Source organism: Adiantum capillus-veneris, chromosome 3 (assembly GCF_014529385.1).
Source record: "Adiantum capillus-veneris isolate H3 chromosome 3, ASM1452938v2, whole genome shotgun sequence".
Classification (NCBI taxonomy): domain Eukaryota; kingdom Viridiplantae; phylum Streptophyta; class Polypodiopsida; order Polypodiales; family Pteridaceae; genus Adiantum; species Adiantum capillus-veneris.
In genome coordinates, this window is record NC_140933.1 from 88,173,724 (window position 1) to 88,188,090 (window position 14,367).

The 14,367-nt window shown below is 37.4% G+C and overlaps 1 pseudogene across 1 annotated transcript; it reads right to left on the reverse strand.

Annotated features, from left to right (window-relative positions):
* Positions 1 to 10,988: 10,988 nt before the first annotated feature.
* On the reverse strand, positions 10,989 to 13,385 carry LOC147461266 (uncharacterized; annotated as a pseudogene). The gene is made up of 5 exons (XR_015186458.1): positions 13,130 to 13,385; positions 12,070 to 12,285; positions 11,757 to 11,986; positions 11,460 to 11,638; positions 10,989 to 11,360 (listed from the first exon to the last, which is right to left on the reverse strand). The product of XR_015186458.1 is annotated as an uncharacterized LOC147461266 (transcript).
* Positions 13,386 to 14,367: the final 982 nt, after the last annotated feature.

A 14,367-nucleotide genomic window follows, 5' to 3' on the forward strand; every position in this document is an offset into this window, starting at 1 on the left:
ATTGAATTTGTGAACGTTGCATGTTTGACCCACAGGACTTTCTATGTTTAATTTTAGTCACAAAGATTTTTTTTCTCACATGACAATTGAAAAAATATTAAACACATAAATAAGTAGTTACCACGGATTATTGCATGCACCCTGCTCATTTTTTTCTTAAGCTAGAGTACGAGTTTTAATGAAACATTGAATGCTGTTTTGCGTAGGTTCTTTTCATGAGTGTAGTTACTATTGAGGTTATGATAAAAAGTGAGGGATTATAATTTCTATGAGTACTTTGAATTACATTTTATAGGTTTTCAAAAGCATTCCTTGAGATGTGTTCTAAATTTCATGTACCATTTTATTTAAATTCGTAAAAAAGGACACTAAAGTGTCCTTTTTGGTACCAAACTAGTGTTAACAAGCACAAAAGAAACATGTTCAAATGATCCTCCACATGTGGCCCTCATGATGTGTTTGAATGCTACTGGATAGGTTTTAAAGGGGTCCAATGAGAATTTAAATACATAAAAATAAATAATTAAGTTCTTTCTCTCAAAGAGGAAAAAGAGGACACATGTCTAAATGAAATAATAAAATAATAAGAGAGAGAGAGAGAGGTGTGGACCAAGAATGAGAGGGGGGGTATACTCTCCCACACACACACACACATTCTTTCATTGTGTGGAGTGCAAAATGCAAGAGCTCCATCTCCTTCTCCAAGCTTGTTGAGAAGTGGAGAGCCTAGAAGTTAAGGTCCTTCTGTGCTTATCAGCACAGCAGCTTTTTGTCTAAAGAGCAAAAAGACCTCCTTCTCCAAGATTTTTGTTGAGAACTGGACTAAAGTGCAGACATGCTTGTGGCAGCTATGTCTCTTAAGCACCAAATGGATTGGTCATCCATCTTGGAAAGATGTTGTAGGGTAAAAAAAGATCCTCTACCCACTAAGTAAAATTGACTAATAACTAAGGCTTTATCTCTTCTACCTCATTGTCGAGGATGACTATGATTTCAAGAGAGAGGTAATGTCATAAAATCTAATATCTAACCAACCCAAATGATTTTTTCATATTAAACTGATCATTTAATGTGGGATAATAAATGGGAACAAGGGTTAAGATATAGACATGTGCTTATAGATCTATCTCAACATGGGGCTAATGATAAAGGGGCCCAAATGAGAGATGGCCTATCAAAGATCAAGGCTAACCAATGGATCATAAGACCTTAGGGTTAGCTTCATTGAAGACCTCCAATAATTAGTGTAAAAGTCCTTTGACCTTAGGTAAGCTAGGGCTGAGCTTGAGGCGGGAACCCAACCCAAGCTTAAGGTGCTTGAGGTGCTCGTCGTGCTTGATGACTAAGGTGCTTGAGGTGCCTGATAACTAAGATTCTTGAGATGCTTGAGGTGCTTGATGATTGAGATGCTTGAGGTGCTTGTAATGCTTGAGATGCTAGGGTTGTACTTGAGGTGAGAACCCAGCCCAAGCTTGAGGGGCTTAAGGGCCAAGCTTGTGGTGAGAACTAGGCCCAAGGTTGAGGGGCTTGAGGTGGCACAAAAATCAAAGCTAATCCCTACGAGGAGGGGGCGAGCCCTACAAGAGTGGGGATGAGAGAGAACACACACACACTCACACTCACAGAAGGCATGCTTGGTACAAAGAAAGCATAAGGGACACTTGTCAAGTTCCTCCTCATGTTGCCCTCATGGTGTGCTTGAAGCCTACTGATTGGCCACCCAAGGGGTCCAATGATAAATTAGAAGATTTAATAAATTTTTTTTACATTTATCAAGTCCTCTCTCTCAAATGGGAACACTTGCCCCAAGGCAACCCTTGTTACTTGATTTACCTCCTACTTGTGACTGGTTAGGCCTAGAGGGGTCCAATGAGCTTCAAGAATGAGCTAGAAGGGGGGTCGTCGACCAAGGAAGCTAGGGGCTTGCTTAGGGGGTATACTCTCCCACACACACTCACACACACTCTCATTGTCTGAAGTGCAATGTGCAAGAAGTCCCTTTCCTTTTCTAATTAAGTAGAGAGGTTGAGAGCCTACACCAACACTCTTGGCTATGTCGTGCAAATCCAACCAAGAGCCATTCTTCAATGCTTAAGCTTTCCATCTTCTCCATCTTCATTACTATGCTATTATGTATGCTAGCAAGAAGAGTGATGATAAGTGATGAACTAATTCTTTCTCCTATGAAAGGTTTCTTCTTCCTCTTCCCTACCCTCATTCCTTGCTAGCTCTCTCCACCTTCGAAGGTGTTTGAGGTTGTGGGACTGAGGCTTGGGATGGTTAACGCTTTCCTCAAAGTGTATGTTATGCTCGTGATGCATGCAACTTTCCATCTTCATTGCATCACCTAGGTCACAAGAAACACAAAGATTGTATTGTAACAAGTCTCTCTTGATGGGAGAAATCATATTACAAATGCCTATTGGAGGGGGGACCGGCTCCACTTAAATCCTGTCCTCAATTGTTGTCATGTTCTCTAAATTCTCTCTCTTGAAAAAATATTATTCATGCCAAGTTAACATAATGCTATGTTTATGTTGCTACCATCAAATATGTTCACCCGCTATGCTCACAAAGTAATTTCACAAAAGTACTCTCTCTAATTTCCGCTACTCTCAAGTTAATGGCCAATTCAATTACATTCCCTTGGATGATTTCTCAACTGTAGTAACCTAGACTCCTCTATTGTACCATAACCATCAACAATGTATTGTTGCAATAATCTACCCCCTTATAAATGACACTCAGTGGTGTCACTCCTCACTTGTAGCATAAAGGTATAATATTTCTTTTGAATCATAAAATGTGTCCTCCTTTCACTATTCCCATCGGCATCATCATCAGAGTTAGCATTATTATTGTTGATATTGAGGACATGATGTACATGTGCCATCCATATTCTCCTCTTGGAAATAACAAAATGTATAGTAAAGGCATATATGAGCGATGCAACATAGAAATCCTTTTAAGGCCTTCTTCTAGATATTGTAATATAATATAATGATGCCCCACATTTTTTTCATCTCCATGCTCAGGTAGGATTGTTGCAACTTCCGAACCATGGGGTGCTAGGTACTGCCAACCATTTGACATGCTTCAGTAATAACCATTTGGACCTCCGATATTCTAGAACCATCGTCCTAGAGGCATGACAAAAGGAATTCGCATACGGTTCTCATGATGCATCATCGTTTGTAAACTTTGCAAAACATCTCTATCTACATTTGGCACATGGTGTAATCTATTATTTAACTCATTCTCTGTGTCAAAAAATCATAATTATGCAAAGAAAGGGATTTGATCTAGTTTTCCCCCCAGAATCATAAGAATAATGTTATGACACATAGATCCATGAACTTTAAAGGTTTATAACATGGGCCCCCAATGATGCAAAATCTAATGCATTATTATATGCCCTTATGTGTTTGAGAAATTGTTTGCTTCTAGGAATAGTCCCCTGCATCAATTCGTTAAGCTGCCTTGGTAGATCACTCAAATCAAGCAAAGACACTTTGCTTGATTGGCAACAATTATTTACAAGCAAAGACGCTGGGCAACAATTCTTTCCCACAAATGTTTGTATTGACCTCCCTTCCACCTTTCAAGAAAAAGCACCACAAATAGAACATCTAAATTCCAAGGCAAGGTGTAGGCATCATAACTTCATTAACACCATGTCCTCATATAGCGGCAATTGGAGAACCACTAGAAGGTCTATCCACAATGCAAGGAAATATGACCATAAGGTACTTGGATACTGTGATCTCTAATGATATCTACTCAAACATATTTTCTTTTATTCTATTTTTTTATTTACATATGTCTAGTTCTATTTATCTTTATATACCTTCTTTTTATTTCTTTCTGGCTCTAACTCTTTTCTATTTATTTATATTAAATATTCTCAAACGAGTTTACTTTTGTGTTCATCTACATATAGATATTTTCTTTAATATATATCTATCTAAATCTACTTTTGCTATTTAATAGGCTTTTATTTTTTATTTATCTATCTACTTTTAATAACTGCTTAGTATTTACATCCTTTTTTTTAAGTTTTTAGCATATATCTTTTATCCTTTCCTTTTTTGCATTGAGAGTTTTTGCTCCATTTTTCTATTTCAATAATTTCCTTCATTTTACTCTCTTCGTTTACTTCTATCTATATTATTTATTTTATGCATACACTTTTTGTAATTTGATATCTATCTACTAAATTTTTTTATATTTATCCAAATAAATTATTTAAAATTTATTTATTAAAATATTAATCTATTTAAATAATTTTTATTTCTATTATTATTTTTTACTTTAGATATATAGTTTTTTAATGTATTTATTTCATTCTTATCAATTAGATTTTATATTTTAGTTTATAAATATAGTTTATTAATGTATTTATTTCATTCTTTCTTTATTATGAATTAATTTCTTTTCTTTTTTCAAGTATTATGTATTTGTCTATTTAGTATCTATCTTCTTGTTTTTATTTAAAATAGTTGCTTGATATTATCTAAAGAAAATTATTTTTTAATGTATTTATTACAAAAATATTCATTTTTAATCACTTTGTTAATTATATACTTTATTAATATGATTTTTTATTTTTAAATATATTTTTATTTCATCCTTATAATTTTTTATTTTATTATATAAATATAATATTTTCACTTTTTACTATATTTAACTTTTATTCTTCTCAAGTACTGTGTAGTTTCTTATTATACTATTCTTTTGTTATTTTGAATTACTATTTTTCTTTTTTTCTTTTTACTTCATAAATATAAATTTTTATGTTTTTTACTTTACTTTTGTCTAAATTCTTCTTTACTTTTTTGAAGTTATATACAATTTTTAAATTACAAACTATTTTCTTGTTTTTGTTCTACTTTTTAAAGTAATATACAATTTTTAAAATTTATCTATATTCTTTTTTTTAGGTCAAGAGAGGTAAGGCGGCATAAATTCTGGTGGAGAGAGAGAGAGAGAGAGAGAGAGAGAGAGAGAGAGAGAGAGAGAGAGAGAGAGAGAAGAAGAAGAAGAAGAAGATGGGCAACCGAGGACATTTGAATGAACAGAGGATAGAGAACGAGGAGATAAAAATTTGTTATGTGAGCTCGAGATAGGGATAAATAAAGTTGAAGAAGAAGGTCATGATAAAAAAAACCTACAAGGAAAAAATTAAAAAACCTCTCTCTCTCTCTCTCTCTCTCTCTCTCTCTCTCTCTCTCTGCTTTTTCACCTCTACTTGTAAGACTTGGCTCCCCTAGATTATAGGTTGAGAACATAAAAAAAGACCCTTCTCACCTCCATTGGCATACATTAGCTCAACCCGAATAAAATAGAGTCCATATCGTTTGTAAAAGCCAAGACTTAAAACTATGGTGTCATCCTTTAGAAAATTAGGTCGAGTTAGCTCGAGTTTGGGCTTAGGCTTCAACCATAGATATGAATACCAAACCAAAAATCATAATGACCAATCAAAGAACAAGGTCCCAATCTAGCCCTTCTTTTGAAAACTTGAAAAAATGCACTACCACCATTCGAAAACCAATTGTATGTAAGACGTAAATCTTCTGTTTACAGCTTGTTCAACCAAAAAACCCGTATGCAGGTGATATGACGACCATCACTAAGTGCCTACAAGATCGCCCAAAACCATACATAGTATGCAGTAAAACCCTAATCCCATTGTATAACGTGCACAAGGTTAAAATATATAGCAATACCACCAGTATGCCAACGTAACCAAAGCCCCTTGGGCAAGGAATCATCTCTTGTGGTGTTGCAGCCCACCTAATACCAATACTCATACATCCAGAACCTCAAAGTGTCATAAAAAAGACGCAAACCAATGTATGCCCCCTTAAATGGTGCAACTTACCTTAAAGTACCACTAGAAAAATGCAAACCAATGTAATCCGCCCTAAATAGTAATGGTATACATAGAGAATTGTGGGCCTATCCTTAGCATATAGAGGCTCCATCAAGACCCACATGTGAAGAGCATGGCCTCCAACAAAATGCCAAGAGCCTTTAAACAGTAAACGATATCGATAGAGTAGAGGGCCCTTTTACTTTTAAACAGTATGCACCAATTAATAGTGATGAAATACATCCATAACAGCAGTAATAAACCAGCAAATAGTTTGTGTGTCCCTACCCAAACTCTTACGTAAAGCAAAATAGAAGTGCTTGAAACACAACAAAGTATCTCTTTCGATAGAGTGTTGTATTGTTGAAAGGGTGGTGGTAATGTGTGTGCTAGTCTCCACCCAACCGTGCTATGTTATAGCCTCCTCCTAGTGTACACACTGTCCGGCCATGTCGGTGGACTTGCCCATAGGACCCATGTCCTTATATTCCCCCCCCCCCTTGGAGAGTTTTCATCCTTGAAAACGAATGTAGGAAAACATTTCTTAAGTGCAGACACATTCTCCCATGTAGAACCTTCTTCAGGTCTATCTAGCCATTTTACCAACACCTATCGTCTGACAAGATGTCTGGTGCCAAGCTCATGAGAATCCAAAATCTTTTCGGGCACATGTGGAATGCTTGGCGGTGCGATAAGGTCAACCAACACACCTGTGTCAATGACATTATCATTCTGTCCTAGCTGTTTTTGTAAACTGCTAACATGAAAAACAGGAAGAACTCGTGAGTGCTCTGGAAGAGCTAACTTATAGGCCACTTGACCTATACGTTTGAGAATGGTAAATGGTCCACAATAGCATGGTGAAAGTGTAGCAACTTTTCCCGTCTTCAGACTTTCTGAATGCTCCAGAACTTTGAGGAAAATCTTGTCTCCTTCTTCGGAAGTAGCAAGACGACGATGCTCATCTGCGTACTTCTTATATCGATCTTGAGCTTGCTTAACATTTTGTCGAGCAACTCGAAGCATGTTAAAATGGTCTTGGAAAAAAACTTCGCTTGCTGTATTTTCTCCTTAGCCAACCCCACCATAACGGGTGATCTAGGTTGAAATCCATACAAAAGCATAAATGGACTAAACCCTGTAGTCACATTCTTTGAACTATTATAAGCAGATTCCAATATAGGTAAGTAGTCTTCCCATTTAGTTTGCTTCTTGCTAATGTACGCTCATAGAATATCCTCTAGCACTTGATTAAATCTTTTTGTTTGACCATCCGTTTCTGGATGATCAGCTGTACTTAGATTAAGTTTAGTTTCCACCTTTTGGAACACAACTCTCCAAAAGTGATTATCGAACTTTGGATCTCTGTCACTAATGATACTAGCTGGAAGACCGTAGAGTTTATATATATGCTCTACAAATAGCCGTGCTAATTCCGGTGTCTGAACCGTAGTCTTAGTGGGAATGAATCGACCCATCTTTGTGAGACGGTCTACAATTACCCAAATGGCATCATGGCCACGATTTGTAGTAGGTAGTCCTACTACAAAATCCATAGAGATACTCTCCCACTTACCTTATGGAATCTCTAAAGGATCACCTACGTTGAGGCGCTCTGCCTTATTAACTTAGCACTGTTGGAAATTTAGTACGCACTCTTGAACATCATGATGTAAGACCGACCAATAAAATTGCCGTCGAACTAAGGCATATGTCTTACGAATACCTGGATGACCAGCACTTGGACTATCGTGACACTCAAATAAGATTAGGCGCCTAGTGTCTGAGTCCTTTGGAACACATACTCTACCTTTGTGGAGTAAGTATCCATCATCAATGGAAAAATTCTTCCATTGCTTAAGCTCTTCCTGAGTAGGGGTGGAGCTCTGTGTGTTGAAGTTTTTATCTGTGCGTGTAGAGACATGTTGATCTGGCTATTCAGAGACATGTGAGTGTGAGGGATCCCTTTTTAAAACTGCACTCCACACTTTAGCATATGATTGATCGTGTGCACACTTGCCACGTAATGACTCCAAAAATCCACTCTTTAGTTCCATGAAAGCAAGTGAATTAATCTGAGGCATCCGATTTAGTGCGTCCGCTACTATATTATATCGCCCCTTGCGATATCGTAGCTTACAATCATAATCTTGAAGGATTTCTGCCCATCTAGCTTTACGGCCCTTCAAGTCTGTTTGAGTAGTAAACCATTTGATACTGATGGTCAAAAATTACTTCAAACTCGGCACCATATAAATAGTGTCACGACTTTCGTAAAGCGTGAATTATGGCATAGAGCTCTTGCTCATAAACATAATAATTCTGTTGAGCTCTATCTAACTTTTTACTTTCAAAGGCTATAGGTATTCCCTCTTGGAGAAGTACCGCACCAATGGCTTTATCAGTAGCATCAGTCTCTACCACAAACGGCTTAAGTGGGTCGATGATTGCTAGGATGGGAGCAGTGGCTATAGCTACCTTGAGCTTTTCAAAATTGCATTTTTGGGCTTCTTCTCGAGAAAAGGTCTTACCTTTTGCTTTAAGTTATTCCGTCATAGGAACAATGATTTTGGCATAGTCACGGATTTTCTGTCGATAAAATCTAGCCATGCCTAAAAATATTTGAAGCTCCTCAACCGTGTTGGGATGTGGCCATCGAAGAATGGCAACAACCTTGTCAGTGTCCATCTTGATGCCAAAATAAGAGATCACATGACCAAGGTAATGTATCTCTGTTTTAAAGAAATTGCACTTGCTTTTCTTAGCATACAACACGTGAGCTTGTAGCTGTTCAAACACTAATCGTAAGTGTTCTATGTGTTCATCTTTAGTCTTACTATAAATGGGAATGTCAACAAGGAAAACCACAACAAATTTTCTAAGATAGGGACGTAAGACACTATCCATGAGTGTCATAAATGTAGCTGGAGCATTGGTTAGACCAAAAGGCATAACAAATCATTCAAAATTCCCGAACCGTGTTCTAAAGACAATTTTGGAGATATCTTATAGTAGGATACGTACCTGGTGGTACCCTGAACGAAGATCTATCTTTGTATAGTATCCTGCCCCGTGGAGTTGATCAAACAACTCATCAGTCAAAGGATACTTGTTCTTGATGGTTATCGCATTTAATCCGCAATAATCTACGCACATGCGCATAGTACCATCTTTCTTTTTTACCAATAGAATTGGTGATGCCCAAGGCGAAGTGCTAGGTCTAATGAACCATTCGCGAGGTAGTCAGCCAACTGACTCTCAACCTCCTTGGCTTCTTTAGCACTCAGACGATTAAAGGTGGTTTACTCACTGGTTTAGTGCTTGGCAAGACATCTATGCCATGCTGCACATCACGTGTAGGGGGTAAACCCGGTGGTAAATCACTTGAGAACACATCACTATACTCCGTGAGTAAGTGAGTTTGCTTTTTCCATGCAAAAGGAGAAAGTAAACTAGAGTTATGCTGGGATGGAGAATCTTATAATTTCTTTAATGTTTGTTTTACAATAGTTGCACGTTTCTCTATAGAATTAAAATTGAGAGCACTTTGCTCGTTAGATTTTTTAACACTTTGTTTATCAATAGAATTCATTGCACTTTGCATACCATTACTAGAATTCACCGCACTTTGCTCTTGAGAATTCACAAGACTTGGAGACAAGCAATAACACAAAAAGACTTCATCTATTAAATCTTCTTTCTACAAAATAGAAATCTTGGTTGTACATATAAGAGGTGCAAATGGTATATTTTTCTCACCAAGCAAAAGCACATGTTTACCATCGGCCATAAAGGATAAGGAGTTGTGTCCATAACTAGTGTGCAATGTGTTTCCTAAACCATGCATCCACTCCCATCCTAAAACTACATCAGCAAGGTCCATGTTCATCACTTGGAAGTCAAGGGTCATCATATGATCTTGAACAATAAGCTCAACCCCTTGAACTACCGTGTACAATACTTCTTTACATTCCCAGATATCTGCTCCACCACATACCTGTGAGAGTACGGAGTCTGTGTAAGCTTCAATTTCTTGACTAGCTTATAGTTCAAGAAGTTATGAGTTGCACCATCATTCACTAAAATACGAACACGTTGTCCGTTAATAGTGCCATGTATGCAAATCAAATCATGGGGGCCAAAGGTTTAGGAGATAAATCTAATGTGAGGATATTAAATATAGGAGCTTTTCATTTAGAGCTTTCTTTACAAAGTTAGAGCTTTTTGTGGGTAGCAAAAGTAGATGAAACCTTTTGCGCATACTAAGGTATATAGATTTTGAACTAGGATAAAGTACATAGTAGAAAAATTGTGCTCTACATCGTTGTAGCACAATTAAGGGCCATAGTAACACAACATGGATTTGATAAAAACTAACCATATCAATTGATACAACATATATTGATTCATCACAATGTCTATTTATAGTTTTTATAAGAAAGAGATCATCACAAAATCTGTGTTTACGGCCTGGCAAGAATATTAGTACAAAGAAATTATTTTTGAATTTTTTGGTATGAGGTAAGTTGAAGTCTACTCTAGCAACGAGTCCGGTATCTTGTTCACATTATAATCCCAATTAGAGATAATATGAGAGAGAGAGAGAGAGAGAGAGAGAGAGAGAGAGAGAGAGAGAGACTATCTAATTAGAGAGAATATGAGAGAGAGAGAGAGAGAGAGAGAGAGAGAGACTATCTAATTAGAGAGAATATGAGAGAGAGAGAGAGAGTGCAAAGTGAGATATTTGGATTTTTTGTATGGGATAAGTTGAATTCCACCCTGGCAAAAATTCTTTATCTTGTTTGCTCTACAAGCAATTAGAGAGAATATGTGTGTGTGTGTGTGTGTGTGTGTGTGTGTGTGTGTGTGTGTGTGTGTGTGTGTGTGTGTGTGAGTGAGAGAGAGAGAGAGAGAGAGAGAGAGAGATGAAAATCTAGAGCAATAAGAGACCCCACCCCACATACATAGAGACACACAGACATACATGATGATTATTGAGCAGGCATTTGCTTGCATTACCCTAAATCCCAATAACAACAACAATAACAAGATAATGACATGACAAACACAACATTTTTCCCATAATTGAACAACATATAGATTGATCCGCGATTTGAGATATGAAACATCATCCCAAATCAATGTATCATGATTGTGGGTGAAAAAACCCTTGTGGGGACAAGGGAAAAACCCACAATCTCCATATGCTTCTTGTTGTTGCATTGAAAAAATACTATCTCAAACAATACATAGAGTCAAGTCACAAAAATAATTGTCCACCTCTGGAAGTAACTTATCTACTAGTTTTTCTCCTCAGGAGGAGGACCACAAACTTTTCTCTAAACACTTAGAGAAGACAAAGAAATCACCCTCTAGCATTAGACAGTGAAGGATCTCCTTTGTGCAAGCAAGCCCCAAGCCACCACACTCAGCAAAAATGTCCATAACATGTTCGTCCTCATATGTGAATATTTCTAGCAACCAACTACGCCAAACATAATAATCAAAATTGAACGTCAAGAGCTTGAATCTAACTATCAAGATGAGTGTACTGATTCACAAAGGTTCATGGATAGAAAGCTACCTGTAAAAAGTCTCAGTACGCCCTGCTCCCCCTCGAATCAAATCTTGAGCTATCCTTGTATAATTGTTAGATGAACAAGGTGGAGACTCTGTGAGGTAGCTTCTTGAGGCCGAAAAGCACTCAAGTGAAACATCCTCCCCAGCCTTTCTATCATAATGAGGTGTAATGCTTTGAGCATTCTTATGATAAAACAAACCAAGAGTGAGATCCATCACCTATGTAAGGAGAGAATAAACCACTTAAAGACAAGAACTCTAAATTTCATGCGCAAGCTTCACATAGAGAAGGAAACCTCACCTACTTACCAGTCTCTGGATGCAAGTATCCCCCATCACACATCAAAGTCCATGAGCGATGGAGCTGCAAACTAACTCTATTAGCTTGCATGGCAAGATCCCCCAAATGTTGTGCAAGAGACAAAGTCACCAAGAAACCCTCGTCTGCCAAGTGAACATCGGCAATTTCCATGACACCACTCGCCAAGGCAGTGGAAAAGTGGTTCCACTCAAGAACAACCTTTACATTACCTACACACTCAAGTTAAAATGAAAAATTACATCATAACATATATGCATTGTATAACAAAAACGAAGCCATAAAAAAAGCTCACCTATAGTGTTATTGTGAATACCATCAACTAGCATGGACGTAGGGAAGTCTGCAAAGATCAACCTTGCCACATATTGGGAGATTTCCCCCTTCAATGAATACTCGCGCCCATCATAGATTGGTGTTTTCTTGAACCACATTTCAATACTAACACAAACCAAAGGATCATGGTAAGAGTAAATTCTGGTAAGTTCACTTTTTAGAGAAAATATGTAAGGTAGGGTTTTTCTATACTTTTTTTTACCTTTCCTTCCACGCGAAGATGTCTTGGTGAATGGCCAATGTGTGTAGCTTGGGGTGGTATTACACCGTCATTAGAGATGGGACTCTCTTTCAAAAAACCTTTCCATACAAAAGTTCACCAAAAAAAGGTCAACAAAATTCAATTTTAAACAAATTATATTAGTTTATATGAGAGATTGCGGTTCACTTACAAGCATGAATCTCTTGATCACTCTTTGGGATAACACCTAGGGGGTACTCCAACCACCATGGACAGTGAGAGCACTCCCAAGGTGTATTGAATTTTCAAGTGCAACAATGTATATCTAAACTCAAACACAATAAGCAAAGAAGCACTTGCCTTCTTCAATTCGTCGCATCCAAGTTTTGAACCTGTGGTTACTATCCTAGACAAAAAAGAAATTGCCTCGAAGATCTACCCAATCACCCACAAGATTCTTTTCAAATTCTGCATGAAGTCTTTGCCATGTTGGATCCCACTTCTCAATCGTATCTTCTATCAGATGTTTTATTTCTCCATGTCGTCCTTTAAGTGAAACAGTAAAAGAACCCATTGAAGAGACATAGCCAACCCTATCGAACGTGGATGTCAACCAAGGTGCATCCGAAATTGCACATCAAACAGCATCTGTAGCTATTAATTTACATAAGGGAACAAAAGTGGGCTTTGATTTTCTTTTGATATGAAATTGACTTATGAATTCATTCATCAAACCAAGAGACACATTCTCCCCAAAAACCCTGTTATGCTTTGAAAAGTCGTCTTCTTCGTCTTGGTTATTGGTCTGTGTGGGTATTTTGTGGGGTGGGAGCAAAATATGGACCAATAGTATTTGGAGTGATAGCATTGCTATTAGAAGCCCCATCTATAGACCTGTCCAAGGGCCACGCTTCATCATCAACATACACACATTGATTTCTTCTCTTTATAGACTTCTTTGGCGGACTCATTGGTAGAATCCTTGAGGAACCATCCTCAAGTATAACTTGCCTTCCTTGAATAGCCCCATACCGTAGAGTCATCCCCCCTAAACAATTTGCTTCTCATTTTTTCGTGGAGCATTTGGGAGCCATGAGAAAAATCTTAAACCTCTATTAAAAATAAATCAATAGCATAATCAAAACTCTGTCTAGAACTATCAAATCTTTCATAAAATACTATAAGTGCAAAAAAGACATAACAGTTATAATGTATAAATGCTATGATTTGAGAGAGAGAGAGAGAGAGAGAGAGAGAGAGAGAGAGAGAGAGAGAGAGTTAATACTTAGGAGTTAGATAGCTAGATACTCTCTTAGGTTTAACACTTGACCTTCTGTTAAAAACTAAACATAGGGTAAATACCTTAAATTTTTGCATAAATCAAGGTGGTTTCAATGCCATAGGGTAAACCTGTCAAAACCAGTCAAAACTTATTTACAGCTGACTCAAGACTTACTCTGTGGCTAGTACCATACCTGTCAAAAAGTGACTAGTGTGACTAATGACTCAATAACATCCCATCACTATAGTACATCCCATCCTACATATATATGGTTGCAATTGTTAGCTACCATCCCTCAGGTCATTAGCCTTTGGTACATTGGTCTACATGGCTCTACCTTTGGTACACTGGTCCCACAACTCAAGGAGATCAAGCAATAGAAATATACCTACTTTGACACCATAGAAATCACATCCTAGATCTATCGCATGGATGGATCCTCCAAGAGCTTCACCACTCAAGCAAGGTCTGACTTCATGCAGTCTTTAGAAACTTGGGCATCAATTGGAGGCATTAGTTGCCTAGATCGAGACATTGGAATCAAAAAATACATAGAAACATGTATATTGATGTGTCTCATAGGCCAGCTTTAGGCTCTAGGAACCAATAATATGAGCATGATATTGTGGATAACCCTTCTATGCATTTTGACCAACATAGTTTTTTCCTCAACATGGTTGCATGGTAACTATTTGAGAAAAGCCTGTTTGCCCAATATTTATCAAAACTGTTTCCATGATAATTGTTTGCAAGCCTCAAAAGAGGTCGCCTAGGTGATGGAGAGTGATGATTGA